This window comes from Myotis davidii, unplaced genomic scaffold, assembly GCF_000327345.1.
Source record: "Myotis davidii unplaced genomic scaffold, ASM32734v1 scaffold135, whole genome shotgun sequence".
NCBI lineage: Eukaryota > Metazoa > Chordata > Mammalia > Chiroptera > Vespertilionidae > Myotis > Myotis davidii.
This window is the reverse complement of record NW_006289813.1, coordinates 990,626-999,524: the sequence shown is the minus strand read 5'-3', so window position 1 is coordinate 999,524 and position 8,899 is coordinate 990,626.

Here is an 8,899-nt window from a genome sequence, read left to right as displayed (position 1 = left end):
TAGGCATAGAGGGGGTAAAAAAGGCAAGGGTAGCAACTCCAGGTATAGTGATGAAGCAACAGAGAGCTTGGCGGGGTTAACAGAAGATATATCAAATAGGGCTTAGGGGATCCTAGGAGTTGATTTTATCCAGAGTACTGGGAGACCATCGAGAGTTTTATAAAGGAGATTGGCATACTCCGATTTGTATTTTTTTAAAAAAATTCTGACCTCAAGGTGGAGAATGGATTACAAATTGAGCCAAGGAGACAAACAGAAAATTCTTGAGGATTAGAAATGATGATGATGACTTGGACTAGGATGTTGACTGCAGAGAGGAAGTTGACATGTTCTATGTATATTTATTAGAGAGAACCATAGGATTTCAGAATGAATTAGATGTAAGGAATAATAAAAATGAAAGCATTAAGGATTGCTCCCATGTTTTCAATATAAACAAAGGATAAACTATATTCTATTTTCTGGGCTCAAGAGCAATGGGGAAGACATGTCTACAACAATCAAAACAACTCACCCAGTCCTTGATGTTTAAAAAAAAAAATCAGCCCTGACTGGTTTGGCTCAGTGGATAGAGCGTCGGCCAGTGGACTGAAAGGTCCCAGGTTCAATTCCAGTCAAGGGCATGTACCTTGGTTGCAGGCACATCCCCAGTAGGGGGTATGCAGGAGGCAGCTGATCAATGTTTCTCTCTCATCGATGTTTCTAACTCTCTATTCCTCTCCCTTCCTCTCTGTAAAAAAATCAATAAAATATATATTTTTTAAAAATCAGCTATATACACATGTTGGAAGTAGACTCAACCAGATAGCCTCTTTGCTTTCCCAACTGGCCACTAATTGCATTCATCAGTGTATTCAGAGTATTCTTAAATTCAGGGTAGTGGGTCTCACACTCCATGCATGAGAGATTCTGTCACAGGTGGGATCCATACTTACACTTGGATAAAGGTTTACCTGATAAAAATACATGGGATAGTATAGAATAGTTTCAAGAGTTGGTGTCTAATCTCTGAGAAATAAAAGTCATAAAATACAGAGTGATTTGAAGCTAAAAGGCTAAGCTCTGAAAAGTCCTATAAACGTAGGACTGTGATAAGTCAAAGCCCCCTGTTCACTTTGGCACAGCAAAATAATCTCGGGGGACCAACTCCCATATCCCTCCTCTCCCCACCCCTCTTTATTCACTTCCACCATCAAAACACTTGCTAGAATCAGAATAGGATGCTTCTTGGGTTTGATGAGCTAGTAACTAAATGATAAAATGATGTCAAAAGTAAAAAAAAAAAAAGAAAGAAAGAAATGTAAATTATTATCTCTTTGCAAATATAAATACTACTAGCGATCATCCCAGAAGAACAAACTCAGAAAAATCATTTCTCTAGATTATGCTATAATCTCTTAAGCAAATAAATAAGCCAACAAGAGTTTTAAAATCTGAGCAAGAGACAGCGAGAGAAGCCATGCCTGTGCCCTGCCTCTCTTAAGCAATTGGAGCTCTTAGAATAGCTCTGTTGCTGGGGCAGAAGCAAATAATCTTTTGCTCTCCCTAAGCATTAAATCTTCCACGTCTTTAGAACTCTCCGCAGGCATACTGGTGCCAAAGCAGAGAAAGATTTAATTTCACGTTGCTAGGTTTTCACTTTTCTGTGGTTAATAAAGAGGCAGGTGCAGTCAGCTGGGCTGTTAGGAAAAAAAGGGGGAGAGAGTTAAAACTGTTTATTTGACCAAGTTTAAATCTTGCTAAACCACAGAATAAGTCAACTCATAACTTGTTCCCAGCATCCCTACCTTACTCACTTTCAAGGGAAGTGCTTCTGAAGGTATTTCACACTAACAAATGAAATTATTTTGCCAAAATATTTTCCTATAAGAATTTTTGAGCCCTGCTCCTACAACTCCAAAAACAAAATACGTACATATGTAATGGAGTAAACCCACGAGTAATGTTCTTAGTTGTCAGCTTGATGAGTTGTGTGTGATGGAGATGAATGCCTAGTGTACTAAAGAGTTAAAGGTTAAGTCAGTGTAATCTATCACCTGATAAAGGATGTTGGTCTGTGGTAAAAGAAAGACTGATTCTTTTACAGGTTTGTGTTGAATAGTAACTAAATGGTTGACTGAATTTGGCCAGATTCCTCATTTTGGAACCATCAATTTAGGCTCAGTTTCCATTTTTAGTCCAGCGTTGGGCTGAGTTAGGATTTTGTTGAGTGCTTACACCAAAGAGTAGGGAGGAGAAAGCAGAAGGGGCATGAGCCACACTTTGTCATTTTTGTCACCTAATAGGAAAATGGATCCATGTGGGACTTTTCTGTAGAACCTCTTGGTTATGAGCAGATGGCAATATTTAATACATGTCTTTTGAATGTATCTATGAATCATGGTACCCATCTGGTACAGGCAATCCTACACTGGAGGTGGTATTTACCTTTGTAACATACATTCCAATTCTACCTTGTTGAAGAAAAGCAATGGTGTCTGAGGGAATGACCTCATTTTTTTAAAAATACGTTTTTATTGATTTTTAGAGAGAGAGGAAAAGAGAGGAATAGAGAGATAGAAACATCAATGAGAGAGAAACATCATCCATTGGCTGCCTTCTGCACAATCCCTACTGGGGATCAAGCCTGCAACCTGGGCATGTGCCCTGACCAGGAATCGAACAAGTGACCTCTTGGTTCATGGGTCGATGCTCAACCACTGAGCAACATTGGCTGGTTGGGAATGACCTCACTTAAAGAAACAAACCTGGCTGACAATAAGTAATCTCAACCCATTTTCCAGAAATTGGCTAAGAAATGGTTATGTGACCCTTGACTCTGCCCCATGAGAGGGAAAAAAGATTTCTGGGAATGTCCTTGGTTCTGAAGAAAGCAATAGGAAGCTGGTTTTCTCTTCCCCACATATGGGAATAAAGAGACGTGTAGCCCCGGGTGCTGCTGACAGCTGTTTTCTGAACACAAGGAAAACCAACTTGAGAATGAAGCCAAAGTTTAAGACAACAGACTGAAAAGATGGGGAGAACTTGACCCTTTGATGACATTTTTGAGTCACAGAATCAAGCAAACATAAAGCCTGCTCTACTTCTGAATTGCCTGCTACAAGGTCTAATAAATATCCTTGTCATTTAAGCCAATTTGAATTTGGTAGTATGTTTCTTGCAAATGGAGTTGAATGATGTGCCGACTGATATCATTGGCAAAAAGAGCTATTTTTTAAGTATTTATTTCAAATATCTGGTTTTCTTCTCCTTAAAATGGATAATCAGTAATTAATTTTGTATTACTTTATATGTCCTTAACTGTCCCTTCTCACTACAAAGGTTATTTTAAAATTTGAAAGTCTACAAAGGCAATAAATCAGGGGTGATAGCATATAGCTCCCTCAGAAACTATGCTCTCACTTACGTATTTTACAACAAATCTTATATACTTTTAGTTTTTTATTCTTGCAATTTAGTTATATCTGGATGTCTTTTTATTTTATACATTATTCTTGAGAATCTCTAATCAAAACTGATAAGCCAGGTTGTACATTGGAGAGGAAAGCCACACCCAGCTATGCCCTCCTGCTCTGTATTAATTTTCCCTTCTTCTGCACATTCAATGAAATACTAATTCTTTAACTGGGTAGTTGGATTTCAGACTTTGCAGGATAGCCTAGCCACTAAGAGCATGGACTCAATCTTGGCTCTGTCATTTATTAGCTGTGCTTTGGGGTGAAATACTTAACCTCTATAAACTTCCACTTATCCTTCTGTGAATGAAGATAGAGTTGTATTTACCTCATGTCATTATTATGTAGGTTATATAAGATAATGCATGTGAAACACTTAGCATAGTGCCTGGCATGTAGAAAATGCCTGGGAAATGTTATTAATATTCTCTTTGTGGTACAAGCAATCAATGGATTTTACCTGGAGGGAAGATGGCTGGCTTCTTAAAAGTGCAGCTTGATAAACTAAATTATTACTTAAATGAGTGGGGTTTAGGAAAGAGCTATTTGAGGAGGAGAGGCAGAGTCAGACATTGCTTTTCCTCTTAACATTTATTTCCTAGCTCCCTCACATGGAATTATTCTGGGTCCCTCTTCCGTCATCATAACACTTAAAAATTAATCCTGATTGCTTCACATGGAGCTCGGTGACATAATGTTGTAACACAACAGGATCATAATATCATGGATTGATATAGAAATGCTCAAAATTGCCTTTTTAAAATCAAGACTATGGAGACTGAATAAACAAAAGAAGGAAGAATCAATACTGCCTGTTTACATTGGCTTAATTCTGAAAATAATGAAGAAACTGCTCGAAGGGTAAGGCAGAAAAGGCACTGGCAGGGGCAGGGGCTTTGCCCTCACCAGCTGAGTACGACCTTGAGAAAATCACAGCATCCCACTGGAGGTCAGGGTTCTCCTCTGTGACAGAGTTTTGACACCAGGCTATCGGGGATGTGAGAGGGATGGAGAGGGGGAAGCAGGAGCACAAAGAACTCATTTTGGGAGTCCCCCCTTGCTTTAACCAGAGCAGTTTCATGATCACTTATTTTACCTACTCTATTGAAACAAAATGTTTGAACACACACAAAAGATTAACTCCATGGTCTCTAGGATCTCTTCTAACTCTGACTTTCCCAGTTTTCCCTCCACATGGCTCAGGTGCCTAGAGCAGTGAGTTACTGAGCCCACAGATGGCTCACGGAAATGATAGGCAGCCTGATCCTGAGAGTCTAAATGGAGGGGCCTTGGACTAGGTGCCCCACAAGTTGCTGAATCTCCTTACAAGTTCCTAAGCTGAGCTTCTTCCTGAAGCAATGCTTTCCCTATTCTACCCTCAAAGTCCCCAGAGAAGAGAGACTAAAGAGACCCACCCCATCAGATTGTTTTCAGTACATTTGATTTATTCCTAGCCACCTAACTATCCTCTTTCAAAGTCCCTGTACAGTAGAGATGGAGTTTATCAAGCTAAATGCCATGGAATGTGCAAGTTGAGTTTCATTGGTCAGAAACAAGGATTTCTAATTTTAATTTTAATTCAATTGCAATATAGATTGTTCCTAGGAATATTTAAACTCCTTACTTTTTTCTTTTATTAAATTCTGAAGTAGTTGAAGCATACCAAAAGGTATAGAAAATAAAACAACAAACATTCGTGTACCCCCACTAAGTTTTGTCAAGCTTAAAATTTTGTCTTCTATGTTTGAGCTTCAGGATTTTTTAAAGGGAAAAAATTATAGATATGATAAAAATAAACCTCCTCAATCCCATTCTTCTTCTCACACTTCCCTCTACAAAAGGAATTATCTTTAACTTGGTGTTTTTCACTTCCATTAATGTTTTCATAGTATTTCATAATATATTATATAATACTATCACATACATAATACATATGTAAGAAATTAAAATATGTAATGAGTATCCATAACATGTAATAGTATTACATATATTAAACACATTAATATATGTACATATACATAAACAATATATAGCATTATGCTTAAATATTCTGCAATTTTGGCTTTGTTTTTTGAGGGGGTTCAAGATTTTATCTTTTAAGGTCCATCCACCTTTGAGACATGTGGTTCTGTATAACTTTACCTTCAATATAATATGTCCTTGTGTATAATATCTCCTTGTATTAATGTACTTCAACTTATCCATTCTCCAGGGAATGGAAATTAAGGCTGTTTTCAATTTCCATTCACTCTTATCCATGTGTGAAAAAATTCTCTAGGGTAATAGAGAATTGCAGGGGTTAAAATTAAGTTCATTTTAAAATTTATTTGATGCTACCAAATTGCTCTCCAAAGTAGTTGCTCCCATCTACATGCCCATTTCACACTCCCACTAGGAGAATATGAATATTTTCTTGCCCAAATCCTCACCAAACACCTGGAATTCGCAGGCTTCTCCATTTTTGAAAACCTGATAAATGTGAAAAATTATTTCATTGTAGTTTTAATTAATTTTTCCCTGAGCACTGGGGAGAGTATGTTTATTTCTTACTTTTCAAAAATGTATTGGCCATTCACAGTTCTTCTCTGAATTGCCTGTTCTTATCCTTTGGCTATTTATATGTGACTTCTCTCTTTCTTACTATTATTTTCTGGGAGTTCTTCAAATATCCCAGATGTTAGTAAGTGAAGGCAGAAATACCTGAATTGCCAAGGCAGGGAGTAGGATAATTAAAAGACTCAGAAAAGTGGCACGCAAAAGTGGACTTACCGTGTAAGACTGAAAAATCCACAGGATGACGATACTCCCTAAGAGTGCCCAAAGCAATAAAGATCGTGCTGGTGAGAGGGACACCAGCCTCCCTAAATTCAGTGGTGGCTCCCCTCTGCAGGCCAGGGATTACAGGAGCAGAGGCCATTACAGAACTGCACCCACTGAGAGCAATGGCGATCTGAGGACCCTGATATAATGGAGGCCAGATGGCAGCACTTAACTGTTAGAAGCCAAGGAGATGCAATTATCATAATGAGTTGCAGGTTTGGAGAAGCAGGGGCATTAATGCCGATTATCAGGAAAAGGTAGGGCTGCTGTTACACAATGTAGGCAGGGAAGAATATATTTGGCATTTAAGTGATGTACCTGGATACCTCTTGGTAATATCTTGCCCCGTTTTGATGGTAATTAGACAGCTGCAGCAATCCTGGCCTACGAAGGGCACCAGTAACCAGGGAATCAGGCCTCTCAGCAAGGAGGATCTGGGTCACTCACCAATTGGGTCCCTGAGACTCGCAGAGGTGCTGGTTAAGGGGGTGTAGAATGCACAGTAAAGCAGGGATCAGTGAGGATCCGTTGTGACCCCAAGGCCAGCTACAACAAAGGGAGCTATAGTCCATCCACTCATCTTCCTCTTACAAGTCTCTCCCAAGGAAAAGACTCGCTCTGGAACCAGAAGGAATGGCTCCCACAACTGGATGAATAAGTAGATCCCAGCGCCTCCTATGTCCCCTTTGAGGACGAAGAACTTATCCTCTCGGGTGCAGGAAGCAATGTCATCAATTAGACCTTATCTACTAGTCCTCATTAACAAGTATCTTGGATGGGAGTGGGAGGAAGAGGAAGAAGTGTCTTGGCTCAAAAGAGCTGCCAGCCCAAGGCCACACCCCTCCCCAGGCCATCTCCCACCCAGTCATTGAACAACTTGGGGACATAAGGGCCTGGTCTCTTCATCCCAACTTGTTACAATTCTAAAGGGATTGCCAGCTTCAGATCTTCCCATGAGGTTGTCCGGGCTTCTCTAGGACTACATCACAGCTCAGTTTCTCCCTTTGCACCGTCCTGCTTCACACCTTTCCCTTCCACAGGTGTTGATGTCTAGTGTACAACCTAATAAACCCTCTCCATGCTAATCTCCAGCTCGGAGCCAGCTTCCCTGGAACCCAACCTACAATCTTTTATTCAACAACTTTATTACTAGAATTATTCTCTTGCACATTTAAATAAGTACATTGTCTAAAAAAATCAAGAAGCTTTTACTTCTTTTCCAATCCTTCTTTTTTTCCTTATCTAACAGCACTGACTAGAGCCCCCAGTACATGGATAGACCTTGTGATGACAGGTATTCTTGTCTCATTCCTCTTTCAAGGTAATACCATAGAGTCCAATGCTTGCTCTGATATTTTGGTAGATATCCTTTATCAAATATTGCCCTCTTTTCCATTTCACTGAAATGGAAAAGATTAAAGATTTCAAGAATCTTTTATCATGAAAACATTTTTAATTTTTCAAGTGCGTTAACTGCTTCAATTTCAAAGGTTATATGCTATTTCTTCTTTAATTAGTTAATATGTTAAATATTAAAAGGGGTTCTGTAATTAAGCCATCTTTACATTAGTTAGCCCCACTTGGTTCACTCACACACACATATGCACATGCACACAAATGCACATTTATAAAACATAGATACAGCTGGATTCTGACTTGCAAATTTATTTATGATTTTTGGTCCTATGTTTATTAGCAATTGTTGACTTCTGCTTTTAGCATCAAGTTTATCTGATTTTCTATCGAAGTTATACTCGTCTCATCAAATGAGTTGGAGAGCATACACTCTTTTTATCTGGAACATTTGCATAAGATTGAATGTTTGATAGAACTTACTCAGAAATTCAAAGTTTGAAATGTGTGTATATACACATGCACATACCTATGTGTAGATTTTTACCAAAGACTGGATTTTGTTAATGATTATAATTTTGTTTCTTCTTGAGTCAATTTTGGAAAATATATATTTTTCTATGAAATAAACCACTTCATCAAAGTTTTATTTTTTATTGGTATGTGGTTAGCCATTGTCTATTCTTTTTATTTTTAAATATCTACCATATATTATCAATGTTTTGTTATCTGCATCTAAAAATTCTTATTTGTGCTTTCTCTCTTTCTTGCCCAGATTATGAACAAATTGAGAAATCAAATAAAGGAGTACTTTTATACTGAGAAAGGCTAGGTTGGTGATTGTAGCTTCATATGAGAGCTAGAATTAGACTGACTAACTGAGTATGCAGAATCCCCCCAAAGGGCTGCTGTGGTCAAATCTATAGCATGGAGGAGCAGAGGAAAACTTATCCTGACTCCAGATAGGTTTGCTCTGAAAAAATGAAGGGCAGAGCTTAGTTGAGTAAGCTCAGTTTATTCCTCCAAAATTTGCCAGTTAAGTAAATCATCTTACCTCCCTTGGGGGAAAATGCATAAAGGAGCATAAGAAGGTCAGTTCTTGGTTTTTGTTCCTAATTTTTAGCTTTTTTTTTTATTAGACTATATTCCCAGCCTCATATTTTCCTTCCTTTAATTCCTTTGAGTTACTCTATTCTTTTAATAGAGTCTTAGCTCATTAAATCCTGACTTTCTTCACTCTCTTTTTTTGCAGGGGGAGGAGATTTATTTAT